The sequence below is a fragment of the Corvus cornix genome, chromosome Z, assembly GCF_000738735.6.
Source record: "Corvus cornix cornix isolate S_Up_H32 chromosome Z, ASM73873v5, whole genome shotgun sequence".
Taxonomy (NCBI): Eukaryota; Metazoa; Chordata; class Aves; order Passeriformes; family Corvidae; genus Corvus; species Corvus cornix.
Window position 1 is genome coordinate 10,203,494 of NC_046357.1, and position 15,845 is coordinate 10,219,338.

At 42.7% G+C, this 15,845-nt stretch overlaps 1 protein-coding gene across 6 annotated transcripts in view; it reads right to left on the reverse strand.

Moving 5' to 3' along the window:
• Positions 1-15,845, reverse strand: part of GHR (growth hormone receptor) — a 160,948-nt gene that overhangs the window by 112,826 nt on the left and 32,277 nt on the right. For 2 of the 6 annotated variants that reach the window (XM_039566579.1, XM_039566580.1), the window contains exon 1: positions 15,159-15,367. The exons of 2 other annotated variants lie outside the window; for them this stretch is intronic. The gene's annotated coding sequence lies outside the window, so the exon portion shown is untranslated. Of the gene's footprint in view, positions 1-15,158; positions 15,370-15,845 lie in introns of those variants that run through there. 2 more of the 6 variants (XM_039566582.1, XM_039566581.1) reach the window with 2 other exon arrangements.

The following is a 15,845-nucleotide window of genomic DNA, read 5'->3' on the forward strand; positions in this document are numbered from 1 at the left end:
TCATGCATGTTGATGTATAATTCTATAGTGAGACTGAAATTTTTATTTCTAGTGAATTTGTACCATTTTATGTAATAGAAAAAAATTATTTGTATGAAAGCACTTGAAGTTATTTGAATCTATTTGAATTTATTTGAACTTATTTTTGTTTAGCTGTTTTTTAACTCATTAAAATAAGCCTTCAGGCTGAAAATCTTTTATTTTAAATGTGTTTATCCAGTCCAGCATTTATGAGTTATACAATCATAGCTACTTCTGAGAGATCAAACTATTACTCTAATTCAAGCCAGAAGTAGGAACTAGTTGATTTCTTGAAAATGTTTGTTTTTACAGAAAAATTACTATTTATTTCATCTAGTCAGAGGCAAGCTTATAGTGAAAAGCTTATACACATCATTGCACAGAAGAGACTAATTATCTTCACTGTAAGTTAAAAATTCCAGGATTCCTGTACTGTCATATTTCATCAGGTTATATTCAAAATTCTTTTAAAACCTCAGATTTCAGAAAAATATTTTCCTACAGCTATTTTAGCAAGGTACAAAGAAGCAACTAATATTGGGAATCATTAGATTAGGAATACGGTCTACAAAAAACATACTACAAGCACAAGTTTCACTGTGCGGCACAGCTGCAGGTGACTGTGTTTTGTTCAGCACCATAAATTATCCTGCTATTCCTGAATGCTGTCTGCCAGCTCTCCAGGGCAGGTATCTTCCTTCATATTTGTTAAGCATAGCAGTTGATGGCTGTGGCGCTCTATAGGTAATAAATTATTGTCACCCGAGGCAAGAGTCTTTGCTTCTGTTTATCACAGCAGACAGCACATTGCCAGCAAAATTCAGCAGGTACCACCGAAAAGCAGGCACTAAACTGAAGTGGCTGACGTGTCCTTACACTTCTCATGGTCTGTTGAGTCTTTACAGAAGGCGAATTAATAATTCGGGTATTTAGTGGAGATACTTAATGCTACATCATATGAGTTCCTTTCAGCAACTTTAACGAACTTTGGAGACCACCCACACAGATGAGCTACCATTAGGTCACATTTCCCATGTGCTGGCTGGTACACAGGGCTGACAAAAAGCAGCTTTGTGCCTGGCCAAAACCAACCTTGTTGTGGACTGCTGCCAAAAGGACTTGACTAGCCCTTCCTGGTGACAAGGCAGGCCCCTGCCACAGGATCCCAATCTGGATACCCAATCCTGGTACCAGGCAGCTGTGGGACAAGTTGCATCAGCCCAGTAAAAACTGAGCTCCCAGCCAGGGGTGCAGCTCACGCAGCCTGTGCTGCAGCCTCCATGGCAGAGAGATGACAGCCACCCCAATTAATCAATCTGGGCTTTAATTTGTGGCCATAGCCTTTGAATGTATTTCACATTTGTATCTATTCTATGCAGCCTGTGTATCAACACACTCCCCACAAAGTTGAGTGACTCTTAATTTCAGTGACTGAAGATTTACATTCAGACTGAGGAACAACAGCTATTTTTGGAGGTAATAGGCTTCCTGTACTCCAGCATACTGCTAGAGTACTCAAGTTGTCAAGTGACTATCAAGACAGAACAGAATGTAAAGAAACAAAAGAAATGTCAGCTGGGAAACTCTTTTCTTCACTGGTGCAGTTTCTATTTACCACTCGCCTCAGGTGAGTTATTGTTGCTCACTTGGTAGCCTATCTGAAGGGTCAGAACTACAAATCTGCTTCCCTGAACACATTTATGAATTTGTGCGTATAAAATCTGATATGCAAGCACAGTGTTTTCCCTTGGTAAAACATGCTGCAGTATACAGAATACCTGCAGGGAAAAATCACTTACTTGCATGCTTCGAAAATAGCAACATGCTTGATGATTAATTTCCAGTTATGAAATGCAATAGCCTTATTCCTTCAAGACAAAATACTTACTGATAATAAGAGACAAAACAAGTTACTCTTTTAGAAAGGAAGAAGTTATTATGACCACAAATTCTTTCTCTCAATAGTTTTCTACCTCACAGAATGACAGAATGGTTTGGGCTCCACGGAACCTTAAAGGTCATCTAGTTCCAACCGTGCTGCCATGGGCTGGGACACCTTTAACTAGACCATGTTTCTCAAAACCCTATCCAAACCAGTCTTGAATATTTTCAGAGAGGGGGCATCCACCACCTTTCTGAGCAACTTATTTCTGTGCCTCACCACTCTCACAGTAAAGAATTTCTCCCAAATATCTAATCTAAACCTAGTCTCTTTCATTTTAAAGACATTCTCCCTTGTCCTATCCCTGCCTGCTCTTGTAAAAATTCCCTCTCTGACTTTCTCGTAGAAGTCTTTTTTTTTTCTTTTTTTTCCTTTTTTTTTTTTGCTAGCCTAGCTAAAAAAAAATAATCAAATGCATTTTCCTGTCTACAAAACACCCAGGAACGTGCCAGAAAGTAATTAGGAACGACAAGCATATAATGACATACAAGCTGCAAGTATTCAGTTTTTAGTCTGGAAAATAAAACACTTAACGGATATGGAATGCCTTTTGCTCCAGCTCTTTTATGCATAGCTGGCATGACTGATCTGAAAAATAAGAGAACATGTGCCAGTCTACTTTTCAGGCAGAGTTCAAACAACAGAGAAATTTAAACAGAGGAAAGAAAAATCAGACTAAATACCAGGTGACTGACTTTACTTTGCAGAGCAACAAGGAGTGTATCTGAGGGCCTGCGGTTAGGTCTCCACAAAGAGACTGGTTTTCACTTGAAGACTGCCAGATTCCTTTTTTTGCTAAAGAGCAAGTTTTTAGCCATTCTGAGACTGGTGAAGAAGTGCTTGTTTCCTGCAGATAGATAATCATGTGGCAGAGATCAGAGTTAAAAAATAAGTTTATCTTAGAGGATACCTACTAGTGTTGTTTTAGTTTTTTTGGATTTATGAAAATAACTTTCAAATAAGTTTTGACAGTCCAATGTGAATTTGCTGAAAGTATGCTGCATTTTGAGCAAATGCTTAGAGATCTAGTACAGTATGGAAATCTTCAAAATAAGCAGATTTGCTAGTGAGCAACAGGATGTACTGACACCTTGACTAGAAACTTTCCCTTAAATCTCAACAGAAGCAGAGCTCCTCTGGCTCAGCTTGCTGATGAACAATGGAGGGAAGTTTTATGATGGAAAAAAGTTGGTTTTTTTATTGTGCAACTTGGCAGCAATAGGTTATCAAAGATGTATCTGCCCAAATAATGCTGGCACTGTATTTCAACTACTTAGCAAAATAGCTGTGCAGCATATTATTGTCCTGTGCCTCATAGGACAGGCTTGCTGCCAACTGGGTCATACAATAATCAACAAACCAGACTCCAGAAAGGATGCTAGATTCCTCCCAGAAGCACCTACCATTGAAGCAATTAAATATACTTGGTGAGTATAGTGCTGGATTGTCACTTTTTTAAGAAATTGCTCAAAGGGGCCTGATCAGTGAATAACTTCATACTCAGCCATGAATCTTTAATTCATGTAAGCTTTTCAGCTCATGCTACTGCCAAAAAGAACAGCTGGAAGAAGAGGAATAGTCTGTTTGTAGGCTCCCTAGACTCTTGGGTTGGATACATTATCCATGAAACACAAGCAACACCTGGCTTATTACTAATTCCACAACTGCATAAAAACTAAGAGCACAATACATTCAAAACAATACCAAAACACTCAACCAAGTATTCCCCTCTTCCAAGAGGAAAAAAAAAGTAAGAGGTTTTGCTATGGTTTGGAAACCAGTGCCATGAGCAGAAGCTTCGAAGGCTCACATCTGGCTGAGATCTTTCTGAACTCATTGCAGAGCCTCCCATGCAGTCATGGACAGGCTTATGGCTCCATTCCTAGCCACAAGCTGCATATCGCTTCCAGGAGCTACTGCTTGGGAAATACAGACCAAATTTTTCACTCCAATCCCACGATCTGTGCTACAATCCCTCTTTTCACAGCTACACTGAAATCCCAAAGACAAGATGCTGTATGCATTCCCACAGCTAACAGGATAAGGTGAGAAACACCTCCCTCATAAACACAACTTCTACCTGCTTGTCCATCATTCAAACTGTAGAACAGTCCTCAGAGTATTAATAATGCCCTAAAACAACTGGACTGATAACTGGCTTTGAGCAATTCCAGAAAACTAATTCCCACCACAGTGGTTGCTGTTCTCTTTCATTCAGCTTGAGCATCTGGCAACAAGTGATTCCACTGAGTAATCTTGGCAAAACTTGGAGACATTGTTTCGAATTTCCTTCACAACCTCTCAATGCCCGGCTGTGTTAATAGCCGAAGAGAAGCTACTCTTGTGGGTCTTCCCCATGATAAATATTTCTAGTGGTCCGTGTGGCTCTTCTTGACCCTTTCAACATTTGCTTAAATTTATAACAATTCAATGACCATGCTCTACACAGTGATTTCCTGGTAATCCAGGGAAGAGCAGGCAGCACTTAACAACCATGAACACATCTTTTGAGCCAAACAATGTCAAGAAGTACTAACACTACATAAAATATACTTAAAAATTGTAATGCTATCTGCAGATAGCTCCCTAGGGTCTTATGTCATTTATCAGAAAGGAGTTGCAATGACAGTTTTGAAAGCATCATTCCTCACCCACCTCACACACCATGAGTCTGAAAAGAAAAAGTCAAAAGAATACGACCATTTGTTTTTGCTTTTTCAAATGACAAAACAAATAATGAATGGCATTAGTTCTTTCCTGTAGTAATTGAAGTGCTCTGCCAAGACAAAGACATGAATGGTAAGAGCAGTAAGGATCAAAATTCAATGAAAAAAGCTAGAGCTGCCGATAAGAAACTATTTATAATGTAGAACACACAGAAAGGTCAGTGTTGTTGAGGCAGAAGTACATACCCTCCATCCTTGATCTACACTGTTAGAATTATTTGATGTTTCAGTTCTTTCATGATCCCAGAAAACTTACACAAGGTAAAGTATCAATGCTCTTGTTTGTGCCCTTCATTGTGATTTTTCTAATGCCCAAATTCCTCCAGTACTGTTTGTGACTATAGCACCCATAAATGACAGCCAGTCACTTGTGTATGAACTGCACAAATGGAACAAAATGCAGATTGACATTCATCTTTCCCCAGAAAATGCCTCATTTCTGTCCAGTAATTGCCTTAATGAATAAAGCTGTTTATTCAAACTTCCTCTTCTTCTCTATTAGCAAGTTTCTGCCTCCCCTGGTGCCACATTTCTACTGGCTTCTGCAGCTCTGCCCCACACTTAGGGATGGGCACTCAACACATGGGCTAGATCATCATCTGCTTCTCTGGTGTTAGGGGCCACAGATTGCTGAATTCATATACATCAGTCCAGACTCAGAAAGACTTCAACTTCTGCTCAGCAGAAGCAAAGGGAGAGGGGCAGGTGAGGAACACAGCATGGCAGCTGTGTTCACAGGTTGCTGGATGCTCAGCTGAAGCCACAGCTGTCATCTCTGGCTGAGCACATTCAGCACTTTTCCCAAGCTGGTTTCAGCCTTTGTCATCTGAAAGGCTCCACAAGCCACAGCCTGTAAACAAGTGCACTGCTTCTGACCAGGTATTTTAATAACATTTGTAAGAGTACCTATCTGTATTCTTAGGGTAGGGAGTGATCAGAGCATCTGGAAAATACCAATCTACTGGGATATGAAGCAACAACGAAAAGTCCCAAGGAGAGAGAGCTGTATGACCTGCAGGTCCTGAAGCCACAGCTGAGGCTGCTGCTCTGTAGTACTGCTCAGTCTTAATGAGAATGAATGTACTTTTCACACTAATTTTCAAGATATTTGGTCAGAGCAGGTGCCCAAGATGTAGAAAGCAGGAAGGATAATTCTTCTTTTCCCCAGAAAGCCACAGTTCTGCTTCATATAAATGGGATTTTATATATGTACAGTTCGCATGAACAGTCACAGCCTCTTGTAAGACCAGGCTCCTTGGAAGGAACATTTATGAAGTTAAAAAAATGTAACAGACAAAATTGTAGCTAGTGAGAGATAGATCTTCTATTTCAGCCCTGTCAACATATGGTGCCAGTCCTTTTTTACTGACAGCTTACATTTTGTTTTCACACTCTAACATAAGTAAATAAAACACAAACTGCAATATAGACAAACAGCATGTGTACCAGCTGCTCACATATAAAATGAATAAGTGAATGACAACAGTTGTTTGATGCAAAGATACCATCTTCCCATTTCCTATATTTTTACATGCTGTTGCACTGACAGGCTGCTAAAAAATTCTGCAACCAGTATGCCATTTGGAAAGTACAGCAATGCAAACCACTGACAAAATCAGTCCTACTCTACCCAAAACATTTCTACTCCTAGCATAGCTCTATCCATGAAACACTATAATCTTTACAATAATAATAATTTTAAAAAATAAAAATCAGTATGAAAATATACTTCTTGGTGCATTTCAAATTACATTTGAATTTTTTAATCATTTTGAGGAAGTTGGGTTTTTTACTGTGTTTTAGTCCAGCCACCTCAAACTTCCTTAAACAAATCATTACTCTTGGTCTTAAACATGTTATTTTGATTACTGGCTGCCTAATGTTCAGCTATATGTTCACGTAAATGTCCACTTAAGACAGTGGAACCAAACACTTCTATAAAATGTCTATAACTTCAGTCTTTCCAACAACCATTAGCTCCCCAGATTTTCATGTCCTGATCTTCCTACTTGCACATATTCCATTTTGTTTTAGAAATTATCCAGTATCTGTATGCAGTCCTTGGCTCTGGATCCTTCAACCTCTTCTTTTCTGCATGATTTAATAAACTGAAACACTGAACACATTCTAACACTGTGAAAAACTTCTTCCCTCTTCTAACCGAGGATCTCCTGTGGTTAACTAGGCTCCCAGTTTCCTTGGGTTTGAAATACCATTCAAACAATAGGCCAAAATTATTTTGAAAATCTGCAACTCCTACCTCAGCAAAGAAAACAGGAGCATGACTATAGAAGGTTCTGCATGAAGATGTCCATTATATAATTCAATGTCAATGTGAACAACTAGTCAGGAGGAGTCTCTCTTCCTAAATCCTATGTTCTTTCTTTTTGATGGATGGACTTTTTATTCACACTGGCTCCATAAAGCTCCCTTGGGCTCTTACGGAGAGATCTCTTCACCTTCATCCACAGTAGTAGAATGGGAGAGGAAAAGGGACATGCAATGATTTTCACAATATACCTGATTACCTCAATAAAGGTATTTTTTTTATATTTCAAAAAAAAGCAATAGAACAGGCTACAACAAACACATGGTTCCAACAGTAAACAAGGTTACTTTTTCCATCATGGCATTAAGTTCACTCATCTATGTCACAAGGTGCATCAAAGATAAAAGGGCCCAATGTATTTCTCCTGTATGCTGGATACCATTACACACCATAAGCCTGAAAAATCACAGAATCTTAGAAATATTAAGGGTTGGAAAGGACTGTAATGATCATCTAGTCCCAACCTCTGTCATGTGCAGGGACACCTCCCACTAGATCAAGCTGCTCAAGGCTTAATCCAGCCTGGCCCTGAACACTTCCAGGACTGGGACATTCACAGCTTCCCTGGGCAACCTGTTCCGCCACACTCATAGTAAAGAATTTATTCCTTATATCTAACCCAAATTTCCCCTCTTTCAGTTTATACCCATTACTCCTTGTCCTGTCACCCCCGTTCCTGACAGAGTCCCTCTCCAGCTTCCCTGTAGTCCCCCTTCAGATACTGGCAGGTCGCTATGAGGTCTCCACACAACCTTCTCATCTCCAGGCTGAACAGCCCCAACTTGCTCAGCCCATCTTTTTACGGGAGGTGCTGCAGTCCCGTTGTCAGCTTTGTGACTTCCTCTGGACTTGCTGCAGCAGTTCATGTCACTCTTATGCTGGGGACACCAGGGCTGGACACAGTGCTCCAGGTGGGGTCTCACTAGACCAGAGCAGAGGAGCAGAATCCCCTCCCTTGGCCTGCTGGCCACTCTCCTTTGGATGCAGCCCAGGATTCCCCTGGCTTTCTGGGCTGTGAGCACTCACTGCTGGCTTGTGGTGTTTTTCATCAGCCGTCACACCCAACTCCTTCCCCACAGGGCTGCTCTCCATCACTTCTCTGCCCAGCCTGTGCATCTGTCTGGGACTGCTCCAATGCACGTGAAGGACCTTGCACTTGGCCTTGAACTCCATGAGGTTTGCTTGGTGCCACCTCTCAGCTCTGTCCAGGTCTCTGTGGATGGCATTCCTTCCCTCCAGCATTGTCTCAACCGCTCCACACAGCTCAGTGTCATCAGCAAACTTGTTGAGGGTGCCCTCAATCCTGTCACTGACAGAGGTGTGGAACAGTACTGGCCACAGGACTGACCCCTGAGGTCCAGGACTGACCCTACTTGTCACGGGTCTTTATGTGGACAGTGAGCTGTTGACCACGACTCTGTGTGTGGCCATCCAGACAGTTTGTTATTCCCCAAGTGGTCAATCCATCAATCCATGTTGCTCTAATTTACAGACAAGGATGGCCTGTAGGACAATGTGAAACTGCATAACCCCACATAGACAACATCAGTTGCTCTGTCCCTGTCCACCAAAGCTGTAGCCCCATCACCAAAGGTCACCAAATTTGCCAGGCAAGACTTTCCCTTTGTATACAGCCATGCTGGCTTTACAATGATGGATAAAGCAAATATTCTTGTTCCTCTTGTTTCAATGCAAGTTACGCAGGACCCTCACACCACTTAAAGAAGTGAATGCCATGCTTCCTTAATGTCAGCACCAGTACCTCTGTGGTCAGCTAAAGCCCTGAGAACCATCAAGCAGAATTCACTGTAGTTTTGTGTGTGCCTTGTGGTGGATGAAATTACATACAGCCGAAAAAAATCTGGACCTAGTACAACCAAAGAATTTAATTTTCTCAAAGCTACCCATTATTTCAAGGAAATTAGCTTTTCAAATGAAATACTTACCTATGAACCAGCAGTAGTGAGGCACAGGCTGCTTTACAACAGTGACTTCTTTTTCTGAAACGTTTTCTCAACTGATATGGCCATCCTAATTAAAGCACCTCAGAGCTGGAAGATACCAGAGCTCATCATACAGTTCCACAAAAATAGTCTTTCTCACAGGGAAGCAGAGGGCCGTTTCTCCCCACCTCAGGCTGCAGTCCCTCCGTGCTGTACACGCTGTCCTGCAGCATCAGAGCTGGCTGGTGTACAGCCAACCAGCAGTGACTGTATCATGTAACAAGCACCTCTCCCGTGCAGTGTTTGTTAGCACCACCCAGCATGAGCAGACCCAGAGGCTCACTGACGCTCTCCAAAGGTCAGAAATCACAGCTGAAAAGTGTAAAGCACTGTCTCACACACTCTTTCTGATCCTACCACAGAAACATTGCAGCTGTAAGATAAGCTCATTCACACGTGCTGGACCAGTAGGCTGGGACTATTTGGAACTAGCACCAGCCGGAAACCTTTCAGTTGCGTGTGTTGCAGTTATATACGTGTGCCTCGATCAAAACCTGAAAACAGATTCTAAAAAAAGAGCAGTATTTCCCACTACACCCTGAAAACCATTCGTTTAGGTGGCTCAACTCACCTAGTATATGCCCTAAACTAGCCAGGACTCAACCTGCAAGACCAAAGCTCCAGCATAAGCACAGCTCAACAGGCTTCAGCTATGTGTCCTATGAAATAGATGACCTGGTAGAGTCCTGACCAAGCTGTATTCTACTCTGTTTACTTAACATCTGACTTAGTCCTTAGAGCTACTCTGTGTCTGAGTGCAAACTGTCACAGTCATTATGAAAGCTATGGTTTTCTTAGAGGTTTCTTTTTAAGTAAAAGTTCCACAGTGCTCCCCTGACATACTGTAACAGGCTCAGCCATAAAATGCAATCAAAACCCAAAGATACAGCAGCTTTTAATTGCTCTTCTCTTAATCCTCATATCAGATTTTCCTTCCTCTTGGCAGAACAGGTAAAGCTTAGTCCCAAAGTAATTGCACACAACTAGTCGTCTTCAACCCATGCAAAGCAAGGGACAAGAACCACCATCTAGAAGGAATCCTGCTTTGTTTTCACTCACTTTTTATAGCAACACATAAAGCCATTAGCAATGCCACAAACCATCAAAACACCGAACAGTTCAAGCTCTTCTGTATGAAAACAGTAAACAAGGCATTGCTCAGAAAATTATAAAGCAGGCTCATAATATGACTCTTAAACAAACATAGTTTAATAAGCATTCAATAACAAATTCAAACAATATTTTCAGTCATACAATGAAGGAGAGCCCAATAGGTAGCACTAACATAACACACATATGAAAAAGGCAAAAAAGGAAAACATGGAATGCAGCAGAAATCAAACTGCTTGCTGAACATTTGAGAGCAGCTGGGAAACAGGCACATAAGGCAGAAACTGACTGCATCCTCATTTAACTGAGATAGCTGGAATAAAATGTGCTGGTTCTTTCAGTCTGTTTCTTCTGTCCTACAGACTGTACTTCATGGTCAGACTATCCCCAAACTCCAGCAGGACTAAGGGAGTTGTTTGGCTATAACAACAAGGTTGTAGAGATAGACTGTGTAAGGATTAAAACCCAAAACTCTTGCATACTGGTCAGGCACAAAGATATCTGTTCACAGACCTAACACAGGCAGAGTTTCTACCAACCAACAATGCATCCTAGAGATTTACTGCAATGTGGAGTTTTACTGATCCCATTTTGTCTTGAGGCAGCAAAAATTCAAATTCAATTTAAATGATTGAATGCTGTAACATGATAGTTGTTATTAATAACCTAACTCTTTCCAACTTTTCCTCAGAGTTGTTGTCTGTTAACTACTGACAAACTTGTTTTGTACAAAGTTACTGTTGTGCATCCAAAAGAATATTTCATGTTTGGACTGACCACTTACAAATGGAGCTTGAAGACCACAATGGATTTGTGACAGTATTTAAGCAGCTTTTGAAGTTTTAAATATTAATTATTTCCATCTCTGTTAATGTCCTACTCAAATGCAACTGATAATTCATACTTATATTTTCATATATCACCTTTGTTGTAGGATTACAAGCAATAAGCTTATTAAGTGATCAGAGGCAGCAATCTGCTGCCTTAATGAGCACAAAGCCAGCAAAGCATCTTTGCCTTGCACATTCTGAGTTCAGTTTCACACATTATGAACCCATCCCCAGTAGTCACCCTGCGCCTCACATGGAGGACAAGCAGGTCTAGCACTGTAATACACTAATGCTCTGAGTCTCACTAAATGTCTATAGAAAAGGAGCAACATAAATCATTCCAAACCAACAGAATGGGTGTTGTGTTTATTCTCTTAATGCAGAGAGATTAAAATTTTCTGCTACATTTACCAGAGTTTCATATCCTCTCACCAGCAATCACTGGGCAGAGTTCTTCGTCTCCACCACCTCTCCAGTGTTCTCCATGCAGCCCTGTACAACCCTCCTCCACAGGATGACAATCCCACACAGTGGATCCCCTTCCACAAAACCTAAGGGCTAGTTTGGACAAACAGCAGGACAAAAGACTATGCTGAAGACTGTGTCACTACAAACAGGAGTACCTTTGTAACTCTATAAAGCTGAACATAATTTAGTAGGTACAGGTGCTGGCATTGCAGTCAGTGGATCTCTTGGCAAGCCAAAAGACAAACATAAATGATTTAAATCAGCATGGTAAGTATGACTAGCATGGCAGATGGAGTTCTAAAACTCAGAAATGCTTGATTACCTATGTAGTCCTTCAGCTACTGAGTATATGGATAACAAAGTGGGGCAACATTACATCTGAAAATTTACTCTGACTCAAGAGTCTGCACACAGGCATCCACCACCAATTGTGTTTTCCAGCACTTATTCCTTCAGTAAAAATAATTTTAATTGTCTTTTACACTCTCACAACATTGTACATCTGAAATGCCCAGCAAACAGCAAGGTACATTATATTGTTCAAGTGAGATATTAAATTCCACCCTGTTGCAAGCCACCGTGCTACTGTGAAGCATTTCTGAAGTTTATAATACCTTATTAATAATGAAGGAAAGAACTAATTCTAGTGATTAAGGTATTTTCAATAGAATACATGCTTTCTAAAGGTCAATAAAAGATGTGCTTAAATGTATTTTCAATTCATAACCTGCAGTACACGTGATATGGACAACATTCATCTCTGTCAGAAAACAGCCTTTACAGTTTTCTGGGAAAAATTGTTTCTCATACACTGAAAAACAGCTCTTTGGCAAGAGGATGCTTAAGAGAGGAGGCATCACCATCTCTCATGAACTAAAATGATGTGTAAACAAACACCCACCTCATATAAAGATTTAAACTGGGATTCATATACGGTAAAGGAAGATTTCCCTTGTGATAAACAATTTGAGCACAAAGTGTTCCTTCAAGTCCTGACATAAATCAGCTCCTGCCAAGCTAGTATCTCATTGCGTCAGCCTTTCGCCTTCGCCACAGCGAAGTAGCAGCCCTACTATCTCTCTCTCTGCTTTCCTCATACTCCCCTCTCCCCAGAATTACTACCTCAAGTCCAGTGGGCCAAGGAATTGTCTTTCCAACAGACAAATATTTGGTAAAAGGATAAGAAATGTCCTTTATTTAAAAGAAACCTGACACTCTTGCTAACCTATCATTGAAGGGCTGCCATGTGGACTGAGTAGACTCATTATTACACTGCTGGTAACCTTGCCTTTTCTTACCCCACCAGCTTTATCCCCCCTTCTTGTTAGTCCTATAATTCTTACTTATTTGTAATGCTTTTAAAATGTTTTGATGGGCATCTTAATATTGCGAGATCTTCAACTGAGCCGAATGCAAGCAAGTGCTGTCGTGTCTGATAGAGCACTTATTTTTTAATAAGACCAAAAAAAAAAAATCAAAGTATCTCTGCCTACATTGCTTTCTCAACGAAAAATATTCACAGCTTCTATTTTATCTATGGAAATCTGGTGTTTCAAATAAGATACATGATGTTATATTTATTCAGTTCAATGCTCTTTTTAATAGCACAAGATAAATACCAGCTTTGATAAAAACCAATTTCTGCAGCAGAAGTTTAATTTAACAGGATCAAGGCCTAGCTCCAGTTTATATAAGCACTTACAGACACGTACGTACATTCAGGCAAAAGAGACCCTGTGAGTGAAGGTTATACTCTGACAGGACTACTGTATACTCATACTTCCTCAGTCTCCAGTTCATGAAAAGGAAAGGTACCAACCTATAAACAGAAGATTTTTCTTCAGAGTTTTTGATCATTCCTTACTGGAAAAGGGCACAAGAAGTCATATACAGTATTACATGCTACTTCAGTTTGTAAAGATGTTTAGAACTGAGCTCTCTAAATTTCCCCGACACAGCCAGTGTGGCACAGACACCCATGCACTCTCTGGGAGCAGTGCTGTGGGCTGCACAGTGCTACAGGAATTAATATGTCTACAGAGCCCTCAACTTTTTATACTTGAATGGTGCTACACTGTGCTGTGCAAATACATCAAGACCAGGAGAGGAAACAGCCCATGGTAATGAAAACAATGATTGACCATACTCAGAGAATTTCAAAATATTTGGTGGGTGTCTATGACTTCTCTATACATTAGTGTAAGTTTCAGCAGTTATGTATTTGATAGAAGTACCACTACCACTTGCTGACAATGTTAGAAATTACTTCTGAGAAGGATGGAAAGCTGTCTTGTTTGTCAATCGTTTATAACTATTAGACCATGCTAATGTAGTGAATTAACACGGCAAGTAGCAATTCTAGTAATGCAGGACTGAGATGTGGTAGAGATGAAAGACACCACATTCCTTTTCAAACAGCTCAAGCTGTCTGAGTAACTTTCAGTAACACATTTATCACTCAAAGCCACAAGACATCTCAATTGCAATGTACTTTAATCTCAATACTTTAAATAGCATATTTTAAATAAACACCAGCATTTAAATAAATTTTACCAAATCTCCTTAAGTTGATTCTATGCCCAACTACATTTTCATTGCTGATGTGAGCAACCAAGTCTATGCTATAGTTAAGTGTCTTTTGGATTTAAGCTAAAAAGATCTTTATTTGACAAATAACTTCAATTTTTAATATCAGTAAATACTTTCTTAAAGCATTAATAAAATGGGATCCAACTCAAGCAGTGGGCTACAGTTTTTTAATTGCTTCATTCTTATTTCTAACTTAATCACCACCAGAAAGTTAACCAGGTGTGGATCTTCTGCAGTTGCTACACAAAGAGAAAAGTGAAGCTGTGACTGAACACCATAAAGTTAATAATACACTATATTCTAAACAAAACCTACTGTACTGAAAAGATGAGTAACTAATTCACATCCTCTCACTTGCTCTCTAGCATTAGTCCCATGAGAGTTTGCAACAAGTTTTACTGAAGCCGTTACTATGATAAAGCACTAGTTACTGCTCTGCTATAACCCCTCTGCACACTTCTGCCCAGAACGTTTGCAGTATTTTTTTAAAACATTCTCTATTTTTTTTAATCCTATGCAATACGTACAACACGCCACACAACAAGAAACAAAATTATGGATGAATGGCATTTAAAAAAATAAAAAAGAGGGCGGAATTGCAGGGATTGTATAAACTGGAATAAACCATACAGAAGAAAAATTCTGATTAGGTCTATTACAGCAGGGAAGATTGTGACGCTGGCAGCAAAACGACGAGTCTTGCTCTGCTTTTTAAACCCAAGTCCACACAGAAAAGAAGGTTTCTCTGAAGAAAACTTTCTCCAGATCTTCGAGGCCAAGCTTCTCTTCCCCGTTACCCCCTCCATCACCCACAGCACGCGACGTGACAAGAATTCTCGCCCCTCGCCCGCCGTCCCAGCCCCAGTCAGGGTTGACGCCGCGGTCCCGGCCCGGCTCCGGCGCCGCTCTGCCCACACCAGCGGGACACGCCGGGCGGCCCCGCTCTCGGAGCAGCTCCGACACCGGCCGGGGACCGCGGGGCAAGCTCGCATACCCCCGCCAACCCCCGGCGAGAGCCGGGCGAGGTGAGGCGAAGCCGGGCAGGAGCCGGACCCCAGCCCGCCGCCGCCGGGGGCGGGGAAGCCGCTGCGCGGCCGGGGGCCGGCGGGGAGCGGCGGGGAGCCGCCGCCCGGTACTCACCGACTCGCTCGGAAACTTCCCCCAAGTTTCGGCGGCGCGGCGGGCGGCAGCGGGCGTGCCCCACCTCGGCGGACACCGGCACCATGGGAGCACCTCAGCGAGAGGCCGCCGCGGCCGGCCCCAACTTCTGGGGCGGCAGCGACGGGCAAAAAAACGCGAGCGAGAGCGGCGGGGCGGCGGGCTGAGCCCGCACTCCTCCCGCGGGGCGGGGCGGGGCAGGCGGAGAGCGGAGCGGAGGGAGGTCAGCACGGGGCGGGGGGAGGTGGTGGGGAGCGCTCCCCAACACCCCTCTGCACACCCTGTCCCCCAGCGGCGGCAGTGTTGGCACTCGCTTCGCTCGCCGCAGTCCGCTCCGCGCCTGTCCTGCCCTGCCGGGGCGCGGGGCACTGAGCGGCCACTGCCGCGTACTCCTCCTTCTCCTTCACCACGGCAGCTGCCGACCCGGCCGCCGCGGGGAGGGGTCAGAGCGGGGCCGGGCAGCGTGTCTGGCGGGGTGGGGCGGCTCGGCGCGTCCCGCGGATCGCTGCCGCGCGGCCCGAGCCCCGGCCGGTGCCGGCACTTTGGCTGCGCCGCGGGGCTCCGTCTAGGGGGGGACGGCGGCTACTGCAGCGCACATCCCGGCCGGACGGGCGGGAGCGCGGCCCCGGCGCCAGCTCAGCGCTGCGGGCTCAGTCCCGCCAGCGATGG